Below are 12,084 nucleotides of genomic sequence, written 5' to 3'. Positions count from 1 at the left end.
AATATCTTAGTCGCCGATTGACACATTTCGCGACCAAAAAGTTTGGTCGCCAATTATCACATTCAACGACCAAAAAGTTTGGTCGCCAATTGTGACATTCCACGACCAAAAAATTTGGTCGCCATTTGTTACTTTTCGCGACCAAAACTTTTGGTAGGCAAAAGTGAGTTTCCATGACCAAGAGCTGTTTTGGTCGGCAATAGATGTATTTTTGGCGACCAAAACTCTTGGTCGGCAATTGTCATTTTTTGCGAAAAAAAATTATTATTTGTCGCGACTAATAAATTGTTCGCCAAAGCAGGAAAACAATACATCTGTAATTCCTAATAATTCATTCAATCCATAATAAACCTATAATTTTAAAACATCATTCAAATTAATTGAATCATTAACATTCGACACAATACATAATTCATTAACATTCGACACAATACAACTATTCTAAGTTTTCATTCACAAGTCACATCCATCTAGCATAACAATTTGAAACATAACTATTTGTTATCTATGCGCAGCTATCAACAAATAAAACTACTAATATTTGCTATCAACAAGTAAGGTGCTTAGCAGCTGCTTTAGCATCCTTTATGTTCCTAATGCACTCCACGCCTCCTGATTTGTCATTACCTGATACCAAAAGTCCAGTCTGTTCAGAGCATACATTACAGGGAAAAAGAGAAATATACACAAAAAAAAAAAAACAAGTGCCAATAGTCTTGCAACAACTTTGGAGAAAAAAATTGTAATATACAAACTGTTGAAACTAGAAACTATGCCTTGCCAAAAGTCATTCTAGACATGCCATATATTCAAACTTCTGAAATCCAGAAATTTTGCGAAGTACTGATCTATGACAGTAGCGTAAGCTAGTGCCATATTTTCTTATTTGTACATAGAAGATTTTTTAAACTGGATAATTAAATGTTCTAATCCTCAGATTTGGATGCTTCTATCTTAGGATTCAAATAATAACTCTAAGAAAATTATTCACCCAAACAAAATAACTCTAAACAAATACAACGGGCACATTAATCAGTAAGATTGATGAAATAGCAATTAGTGCAAAAACGGCCAATTGGAAAGCAGTAGTCAATAGTCATTCTTTTCTATACACTTTTGCAACCTCCATTATATTTCCAATAACTTCTCTCCATTTATGTTTAATGCTTTAAGCAATTTATAAAGTAAACCATATGCATCCAACAAGCAAGAGGCATACTAAAATCTAGTTTTTTTTTTTTTTTTTTTTGGTACAAAAACATTGGTATTATTAATATCTAAAAATTTGCTAGTCCAAGCAAATCATGTATTGTACTATGAGAATAATTCATTCTCATATTGAATTGCAAAGTCATATGAAAAGGAGAGAAGACAACAAAAGCTATAAACAGAGAACAAAATTTAAAAGGAGAGAGGTGGATTAAAATGAAAAGATGAGGTTATGAACCATAGATATTGGTAAATGCAAAAGAGCAGAAGAACCAACCTTTCATATGCCATCACTTGCTAAGATGACAAACTCTGTATCTTCATCTACAATCTCCAAAGACACATCTGGTTCCAAACTGAGGTGTTTCTTCAAGCTTTTGTCACCAAATGCTCTTGCTACAGCCAATTGTCCATAAACTCATGGAACGTCACCTGAATTTAACACAATGATGTAATCATAAGATGATCTAATCTTGACGTCAAGGTTAGCCAGCGGACGAAACATGTTAAAATTAACATGATCATTATGCAAAAAGCTTATTATCAAAGCAAAGGAACATGTAGAAGTGGTTACTTTACTCTAAGTACCATTTACAATAATCCTTTGATAAGTACAAAGAATAATTTACATTTTCATCATTCAAAGCCAACATAGTCTGCCTTTCCCCCCTTGGACATCATATAAATGAAAAGTCCTTTAAAAAAAAATTTCCCTTCAAAACCATGGAAAACACCAAAATGCTGATTAGACAAAAAAGATAAGCTTAAAAAGTAAAAACAAAAGAATAAAAAAACAAATCAACTAGAATAAGTTGACACTTATTATTATTATTTTTTTATGACAGTCCATCACAGAAGTCTAGTTACTTGGAAAATTTGATACAAAACCACCTCTGTCCTCGATATATGTCCTTTCCTTGCTAGGCTCATGATCAACTGACAATTGTTTGGCCACACCATCCTTGCAGGCGACAGCCCTTGAATCTCCAACATTAGCTACCACCAGCTTCTGACAATCAATTAAGATTGCTGTAACTGCAGTTGAACCCCATTTACCCAACTCTACTGATTTGTCCAAAATAGAAGTATCAGTTGTACGATAAGCTCTCCGGACTGCATCCTCTGTTTCAGTCCAGAAATCAGGCTACATGCAGCAACAGAAAAAGAGGGTGAGAATAATTTCAACCATCTTATCAACTACCAATACTAGTTAACTATCAAATGATAACCATCATTTGGATTTTCCCTTAACCAAATGATAACCATGTGTTACGTGCTTTGACATCTTACTCTTCCCCTTTCCAGTGTCGGCAGATGAACCCAACCCAACTTTTTCCTTCAAAAGATAAACAAGCAACCATTGCCCATGAAAGAAAAACTTGATGAAAATTTGCCTAAAATAGTTACATTATAACTGAACAAACCAGTAAATGCACACTCAAAATTAGAAGCCCCAAATGATGAGATCAGACATATATCCAAGAGCATAATTTCTATTTGTTCTATGTTTTACTTTGTAATTTATCCAAGAGCACCAAAGCTAAAACCTTAAACTAGTGTTCCTCAATTTCACCAACTGCAACGCTGACCAGCTATTGCATTCTACCATTTGATACTTCAGACTTGCTAATTTTAGAAACAGCCCACTGGAGGATGCTATGAGATTAGATTTGGGGAGGAAAAATAGAAAGGAAGAGAATGTGAGAAGAAAAAGAAAAAAAAAAAACTCATATTTCATTCACAATTTCCTTCTCTTTCTCTTTTCCCTCTCCAAATCTAAGATCCAAATGAGGATTTTAAATATGAGTACACATCAATATTTTAGACTTCCCATATATAAAATAGGGTCTTCCTAACAAGTGAATTAAAAAAAATGGAAAAGAACATGTAACACTTTTTTACTAAATTCAATACACATTCCACTAAAATCAATATATCACCTAATATCAGTCTATGAAGGTCACTGGCTGCTTGTTCATAGTCTCTAATTGTTTCATGAAAGGTGGCTCTCCTAGAAACTGCCTGCATAAGAACTGGGCCAATCAGGCACAGAATTACCAATAAAGAGAAGCTTACAAAAGGAAGGGGTTTGGAAAGAATCCATGTAGAAAAGAGAAATTGATAATGCTCATAACTATATCATACGGAGAATATAGCAACCTACTCAAATCTCTTGTGACAAAACACCACAGATGATTGAGAATAAACAACAAAAAAGCCTACACTTGAGGAGTTATTAACAGCAGGCAAAGGTTCAAAATGCTGAAATGGCTATAAAAGTTTATTAAGTAAAAATCATGCCATTGCCCAGTGCTGAATCCTATAACGCAGGCAGCTAGTAGAGGTGGACTTGAATAGGCATAAGAAGAAGAAACAGAAAAGAGAGAAAAAAAACAATGACAGAAACAGAAAAGAGAAAGAAAACGACAATAGAAACAAAAACAAGAACATTAAGTACAATAAAAAAGAAAATTAAAGAGAATCATTTGATAACCTCTTCCAACAAAACAAAAAATAAGCTAACACCCCGCATAGTATAGGGGATCTATGGTTTGCAGAGTAATTATGTGGTCAAAACATGATTAGTCAAAACATGTGCACTACAACATATTTGATTAGTCAAAACATGTGCACTACACCATAATTCTTATTTGATTAGTCAAAACATGTGCTCAACTGTAAACAAGAGTACAGTGTTATATTTGAAAAAATTTCTATACCAGCCAATGGGTAAATAACAGGCACTACATCATAATTCTTTTTCCAAATAAGAACAGCTCCAAAAGTTAATCAGAGACACTGTAAAGCAATGTTAATCAGATAGAAAGCAATGCACAAGTGAAAGCAATGTTCAACTCTCAACACAACAGAGACACTATTTGGTTACTTTCAATCCATTCCAATTCTGCTAAACATTTAACCAAATCATTTCTTTCAATCTCAAAAGTGGTTAGTTCTAGATTTATCAACAATAAATAAATAAATAAAAGACCAAGATCAACAATTAGAGAGGGAAACTGTAATGGTTTGACATCATGATAATTTACACAACTGTCAATGTTCTTTTTAATTCTATTGGATTCTTCGAGACACAATTTCACAACATAAAATAGAGTAAGACTACATTACATAATTTTCACTTACTTCTTACGGCACAATCCTAGAAAGCTAAAAGCTCAGAAAAGACTACCAGCTCAGTGAATTTTTTGACTCCCGAAGTTTTGCACTGTAAGAACTTTCTATCTCCTCTGCAAAAAATTGTAAATAGCTTGTTTCAATGCTGTTGCTTTCTCCTTTAAACCACTCTTTGTTTAAAGTAAAAAAAAAAAAAAAAGACGTTTTATCCCATTCTGTTCTTCATTAAACCAAAAAATATATTAATATTATTGCTTCTGTTAATGGGTATAAAAAACTGATTATATCTGAATTTAAGTTGAAGTACCGTCACCACCATCTGCCTTCACACCTCCCATGATAAGCTCGCCCAAAAGCTGCATATTTGACAAAATCAAGAAGGAATTAATGGGTATAAAAAAATAAAATAAAATAAAAAACTGAATTAAAACCAAACCAGGATGTATTCATCCTTTATCAACATCTTTTCACTTGGAGGTGAGGTGAGTAGAAAACTACTGAATCTTGTGCCCACTCCAAGCTAAACAGAACTATAAAGCAATAAATTCATATTGCTTATATAATTTTAACATTCCTTGTATTCTTCTTATTTCCAACATCTTTTGATATAATCAAAAGACAATCCGTCCAAACCCAGTTCATCCAACAGTTTTTCTTGATTTCTCTAATACAAAAACCATTTTGGAATTTCATCGAACAGGTCATCCACATACTCTCACCATAACCAAATTCATATAACAATTATATAGTATATATATAGAGAGAGGGAGGGGGGAGAAACAGGGGGTAAAAGGGAAAAGAGGGCTGATGGTGGTTGTTCACGGTGGAGAAGGAATATACTCATGAAATGACTTCTGAGGAGTCCATTAGCAGAGGAGGTGAGAACAATAATTAATTCCATTAGCAAAGGAGGTTAGAATTGAAAACAAGATTGAAAGAAATCTAAATCGAAATCTAAATCTAAATCTAATTCGAAATTAGCTACACATATATTTGTATGTATAGAGATATAGATATATATATATATATATAGAGAGAGAGAGAGAGAGAGAGGTTACCATTGTTTCACTTTGATTTGTAATGATGCGCGACAGCGGAAGATCGAGGGTGAACGACGGTGGAAGACCGACGGTGATTGTGAACGGTGAATCAACGATGGTGAGTCTGAGAGAGAGAGAGACAGAGAGCGCAAGAGACTGAACTTGTTTGGGTCTATGTACATATTGATAGAAAATAAATTCGGTGGTAATGTAAAAGTGTATTCCCACCAAAAACATGAATCTGTGTTTTTGAAATTGTTTAACTTTATTGCCGACAAAATGTTTTTTGGTCACTAAAAATAAGTATTTTGCCGACCACATTTTTGGTCGGCAAAGATCAAAAGTAAAAAAATTTCATTAATATTTGGCGAAGAAAATATTAGTCGTAGAAAGGTACCTTCGCCGACAAATCTTTTTAGTCGCCAAATCTCAATCAACGGCGACTAAAATATTAGTCGCTAAATGTATTAATTTGGCGACTGATTTTTTTGGTTACTGAAAATAAGTTTTTGGCGACCAAATTTTTGGTCGCCAAAGAAAAAAATAATTTTTGGCGACTAAAAGACCATATTAGTCACAAAAAAAATACTTTCGCCGACAAATATTTTTAGTCACCAAATCTCAATCAACGGCGACTAAAATATTAGTCGCTAAAAGTACTAATTTGGCGACTAATTTTTTTTGGTTGCTGAAGATAAGTTTTTGGCGACCAAATTTTTGGTCGCCAAAAAAAATGTGACCTTCCGCGACCAAATTTGTAGTTGGTCGGCAAAAGCATACTACTTTCTGCGACCAACTCATTTTTTGGTCGCCAAAATATAACATTCTGCGACCAATAATATTTGGTTACCAAAAATAATGATCATTCACGACTAATTAATATTTGGTCGCCAAATATCATTTTTTTGCGACCAAAATTTTTTTGGTCAGCGAAAGTGGTCGGCAATTGTGTAAATTCCTGTAGTGTGGCTTGCCTAGCCTTCGCAATCAACTCAGAGATTAAACAGACTATCGAAGTAGGTTTCATCCCGGAGCCAAGCATTGGCCCTTCGGAGGAAGTCCAGGTCAACGTTATAGAATCTACACCAAGTTGGATGGACCCCATTGTTGCATTCTTATTTTCCGAACAACTACCAGAGGACAAGAAAGAAGCACACAAGCTGCGAAACAAAGCCATGCGATACTACTTGGATCCGCAAGGAAGGCTTTATAAAAAATCCCTCTCTGGCCCATATTTGGAATGTGTGCACCCGGACAAAGTCGAGGAGCTTCTGACCGAGATACACGAAGGCAGTTGTGGTGCCCATTCTGGCGAACCCTTTTTGGCCCATCGAGCTATGACGCAGGGGTATTATTGGCCGACAATGAGAGCGGACGCCGAATGTTACGCAAAAAAGTGTAAACAGTGCCAGAAGTTCTCCCCGTTAAACCATTTACCTGCTGAAGAGTTGAACTCTATCACCAGTCCCTGGCCGTTCGCCCAGTGGGGGCTCAATATCGTAGGACCATTGCCAAGGGCCCTAGGAAACAAGCGATACCTGATCATCGCAACAGATTACTTCACGAAATGGGTCGAAGTGGAGGCATTAATACACATTCGGGATGCTGATATTAAGCGCTTTGTGTGGAGGAACATCATAACACGATTCAGCATTCCAAGAGCTCTTATCTCAGACAACGACACCCAGTTTTATTGTGGCGTGTACCGAGAGTTGTGCAGCAAGTATGGTATCCGGCCTTACTTCTCTACGCCGGCTTACCCCCAAAGCAATTGTCAAGCCGAAGCCTCTAACAAATCCATCTTGGACGACATTAAGAAGAGGCTGGAGAAAGCCAAAGGCAAATGGGTCGAAGAATTGCCGAGTGTATTGTGGGCCCATCGAACTACGCCGAGAAGATCAATCGGAGAAATGCCGTTTGCCCTATGCTTCGAAACCCAGGTGATCTTACCCTTGGAGATCGGCCACCTGACCCTCAAGTCGCAAGTTTTTGATACGGGCCGAAACGACATGATGCTAGCTTTGGATTTGATTTTAATCGAAGAACGAAGAGACCGAGCCCTTGCGTCCATGGCACAGTACCAGCAGCAGCTGGCAAAGTCGTATAATCAACGCGTTCGGCTGCGCCGCTACACACCAGGAGAGTTGGTCCTGAAGAAGGTGCTTCCAGCCGACAGGAAACCGGCCGATGGAAATCTGGGTCCAAACTAGGACGGCCCCTACCAGATTGATTCTATTGCGGGAGCGGGGACGTACCGGCTGAAAGATATGTCAGGAAGGAATCTCCCACGGTCTTGGAATTCAACACATTTACGTAAATTCTATCATTGACCCGACTTGTGAGACTTGATATTTGTATAAAATTTCACTTCTGCAATGCGAAGTTTTTTATTTCTTAATCACGCGATTCAGTTCACGAGCTTCTTGGGCTGATAAAGCCTCCAGATTCGGAGCGCCTTTCGTAGATATCACGATTGGCCGATTAAAGCCTCCAGATTTGGAGCGCCTTTTGTGGATATCACGATTGGCCAATTAAGCCTCCGGATTCAGAGCGCCCTTCATGGATATCACGATTGGCCAATGCATGTCTCCAGATTCGGAGCCCCTCTGGTGCATGACACCTTTGGGCCGGTTAAGCCTCCCTATATGGAGCCTCATTAGCGCATTACGCTTTCGAGCCGATAAGGTCTCCCTATACGGAGCCTCGTTGGCGCATTACAACTTTGAACTGATACAATGCCCCGAATAAGGAACCATGTTTGATGAAGCATGTAAACGTTCAGAATGAAATGCTTAAACAATAACACACGAAAATATGTGTATGCCGAATAAATATTCAATGTTTATACATTTATTCAAGAATTTATGCAAACACGAGAGTGCTGAATGAAAATTACAATAAAACATTTTACTCAATCAGGCAATAATTACATAGTTTTGAACGCGCTCTGCGTTCGAACGTTACAATGTGTTTTTATACGACGTCGCCCTCACCCTCACTCTGCTTGACTTCAAAGGCGGAAAATGAAAAATGGTTACGTTGGTAGAGTGGCAATGCCGAATCGACGCCCGCTGCTCGGAGAGCTTCCTCGGCCTGAAGCGCCGTGATCCAACCATGCTTAAATCTACGATTTTCACATCGGCAAACTTCCTCGGCAAGTTTTTCCTTGGTTTTCTGTATCCCTACTTTCCGGCCTTCATGGAAGCCTTTTTCATAGGCCCTCCCCTTCACGGACTCAATTGCGGCAAGGCAGTACTGATGAGTCGCTGGGTAACCCTTTCTTCCATGATTTGGTTAGCTTGTCCGGCAAGTTGTGTCTGAACGGCCTTGGCCTTCTTTAGTTCACGCTCGGCCGCTTCCACGCGAGCCTCCAAGCTTCGAATGCATTCATTCTTCTTTTCTATTTCTCAGCGAGCAGCACGGAGACGCATGCCGATTTCGTAGGCAGTGTAGAGCCTCTTCACCGCACCGTGAATACCTTCACGAAACACTTCGAAGTCCTGTCGACCTACCATCGACTGCTGGACCTCGGGTGGAAAAATCTGTCGAGCAAACTCGACTGCCACATTTGGATCTCGAATGATCGAGTCCGCCTCTATCATAGGTCTATTCCCCACGAAGACTACAAAACTCAATGGGCATGGGTTCGCGTCGGGCTCCCTTTCAGAACGGGGTTGTGGGGATTTGCCATGTGGCTCCTTGTCCTTCCTAGGTGACCTACTTCAACGACGAGGAGACTGGTGTCTCCCCCGATCCCTCGAAATCCTACCTCCCCTGCGCGAAGGTCCGCCACTTCGATCCATGTCTCCTCCCAACTCAGCTAGCGTCCTCGCTTCCCCTTTGCTGTTAAAAAAGAGTCTATTCGACATTCGCACTTGTTTAATCTTCCCTAAAAAGCTGGACTAAGTTGTTCATTGAGCACATAAGTAGGACGTCCATTCATTTATTCCCTACGAGGGCAGTACCTCCGAGGCAATCTCATTAATATTGAAAAACTCAATAGCCTGTCGCCGACTGAGTCATATGTCCCCATCAAATATTACTATTCAGCAGTCTTAACGTCCGCAAGGGCAGATTGATCTCAATATTTATAAGCTTGTGTTATTCGGCGTTTAATGTTCATGAACCAGCTGGGGCAAGGGCAAATTCATCAATCTATTCGGCTTGAGTGCCCCAGCCGCCCCATGAAGTGACTCAATATTCATAAGCTCGTGTTATTCGGCGTTTTAATGTTCATGAACTAGCCGGGGCAAGGGCAGATTCATCAATCTATTCAGCTTGAGTGCCCCAACCGCCCCATGAAGCGACTCAATATTCATAAGCTCGTGTCATTCGGCGTTTAATGTTCATGAACCAACTAGGGCAAGGACAGATTCATTAATCTGTTCGGCTTGAGTGCCCCAGCCGTTCCACGAATTGATTCATCAGTACAATATTCGGCACCTCATGAATTCATTTCAAGTAGCTCAGATCCATAAATTTAATCGGTTTTTAAGTTCGCCGTCTCATGGGGGGCAGATTCATCGATATATTTGGCTTGAGTGGCCCAGCTGCCTCATGAAGCGACTCAATATTCATAAGCTCGTGTTATTCGACGTTTAATGTTCATGAACCAGCTGGGGCAAGGGCAGATTCATCAATCTATTTGGCTTGAGTGCCCCAGCCGCCCCATGAAGCGACTCAATATTCATAAGCTCGTGTTATTCGGCGTTTAATGTTCATAAACCAGCTGGGGCAAGGGCAGATTCATCAAAATATTCGGCTTGAGTGCCCCAGCCGCCCCATGAAGCGATTTACTAATAAAATTCCCATGAACTAATCCTATTCGACGCCACAGTAACGAAAAGCAAAACTGCGTACAAGTAATAATGAAATGGAAAGGAAATTTTCATTAATAAATTGAGCGCAGAAGTAACTAATTTATACATGAAAATTACCTTGTACTAACAGAAATCCACTAAACAAAAACATACATTGAAATTGAAAATAATTAATAAAACTAGAGTGTCTCCCAAATCAATCCTCGAGATTAGACTCAAGTGGCTCAACGTCCACTTGCTCGTATGGAATTGGCAAGGCCAATGTAACTCCACCGGTAGCAAGAGCCTTGAGCCACCCATGTTTGAATCCCCGATTCTCGAATTTGGGGACTTCTTCTACATAATCTTTAAAAATGGCACTCTTTCCAACCTCGAATGCTACAGAAGCCTCAGAGTCGGCTTTTTTCTTGGCCTTCTTCAACTCTTCTAACTCGGCCTCCACCTTGGCAAGCGCCTCCTTGACTAACTTAAGCGATTCCTCGCTCGCATTCGCTCTACCCTCGGCTTCGCATCTGAGTTAGTCAGCAGTCCAAGCCCTTTCATTCTCAGCTTCGACCCGAGCACTTTCCATTGCGGCCCTCATCGCCTCGAACTTGGCCCTACTCTTCTCACATTCAGCTTCAAACTTCAAGCTGCCAATTCTTTCAATGGCATCGTGATGCCGGCGGCCTAGTTCGGCTATCCTTCCAACCGTCTGCAAAACAAGGAGTTGGGATCAGCACATACCAAGAAATATCGTACGAAAACCAAACCAAACAAGAAAAAGAGTCATATACCAGAAGGGCCGACTGGGCAGCTAACGCTACAGCTACCAAATTCTGGCTCTCCACGAAAGGTGGCCTTGTCAGCCGGCAACGAAACTGAGGTGGCCAAGCTCAATGCTACGGCTGGATCCTTCATGGCGGATGCGTCAGAGGAGATCGGCGTGTTTTTGATCTTTGGCTAAACGACGAAAGGAACCACGTCTGATTCCTGTAATCGAGGCCGTTTGCTAGTAGGGATATCCTCGGAGCCGACTTCTCCCTCGGCGGTACGTTTTTTGCCCCGCCCTTCTGGAATCAGTCGTTCTTCTGTAAACTGCTGTTCAACTTCCTTTTTCGTCTCGGCCATAATAACTTGAGCCGTCTCTCCTCCAATAACGGTTTGCGAAGACTCAATTCGGGTAGGTTCAGAACGGGTGACCTCGGCTTTCTTTCATGTGGCCATTCGTTCGGCATTTCTCTTTCGCGCCATCTGCGTAAGATTTTTCCCAGCCATACCTTCAGAAAGAGAGTCGGGTAGATCTTCCAAATTTATAAAATATCTCCGAAGGAAAATTTCGCCCGACCCGAAGTGGACGGTGAGTTAGGGTGGTTAAGACCGGCTGCCTCGAACGCTGAGGTTAGAGCTTCGTCGACCTCTTCGGCCTCCGTAGCAAACTCTCTCATTGGTTCGGCAACTACCTCGACCACCGGCGCTACGTCTTTCTCCGAATCAGAAGCTTCGAGACCAATTTGCCTAAGGGTCTTGAAGTTGGGGAAGATTAGAGCCGTAAGGTGATGTTCGCCGGTTGGGATCGGAATGTTGTCCGCAGCCGATAACGTAGTGTAAGTAGGCTTGTACCGCAAGAGTATATGAACGGATCTCCCTTGATTCTGTATGTTTAGACGGCCAAAATACTTTAGTGCAGCCCTAATTTCCGTAAGGACTGCGTCGTCAACCAAGGTCAAAATCCTCTTCAACTTACTGCTTGTAAAAACAAAGAATTAGACTTGAATAAAAAGCCGAATAAAAGAAAGATCAATAGACACAAGGGGTTACACGGCAACCTGGTTCACCTCACTTTCTGGGAATAGGGTCTAGGCGATCTTCGCCCTCGCCGAATTTCCAATTGCCACGGA

At 40.2% G+C, this 12,084-nt stretch overlaps 1 pseudogene across 1 annotated transcript; it reads right to left on the bottom strand.

The window, feature by feature from the left end:
- Positions 1–402: 402 nt before the first annotated feature.
- LOC114267669 (putative protein phosphatase 2C 39) lies at positions 403–2,818 on the bottom strand (annotated as a pseudogene). The gene is made up of 4 exons (XR_014339105.1): positions 2,757–2,818; positions 2,077–2,603; positions 1,487–1,641; positions 403–627 (listed from the first exon to the last, which is right to left on the bottom strand). The product of XR_014339105.1 is annotated as a putative protein phosphatase 2C 39 (transcript).
- Positions 2,819–12,084: the final 9,266 nt, after the last annotated feature.

The sequence above is a fragment of the Camellia sinensis genome, chromosome 8 (genome assembly GCF_055761805.1).
Source record: "Camellia sinensis isolate YWXY chromosome 8, ASM5576180v1, whole genome shotgun sequence".
In the NCBI taxonomy this organism is placed as follows: domain Eukaryota; kingdom Viridiplantae; phylum Streptophyta; class Magnoliopsida; order Ericales; family Theaceae; genus Camellia; species Camellia sinensis.
This window is presented reverse-complemented; position numbering and strand designations above follow the sequence as displayed.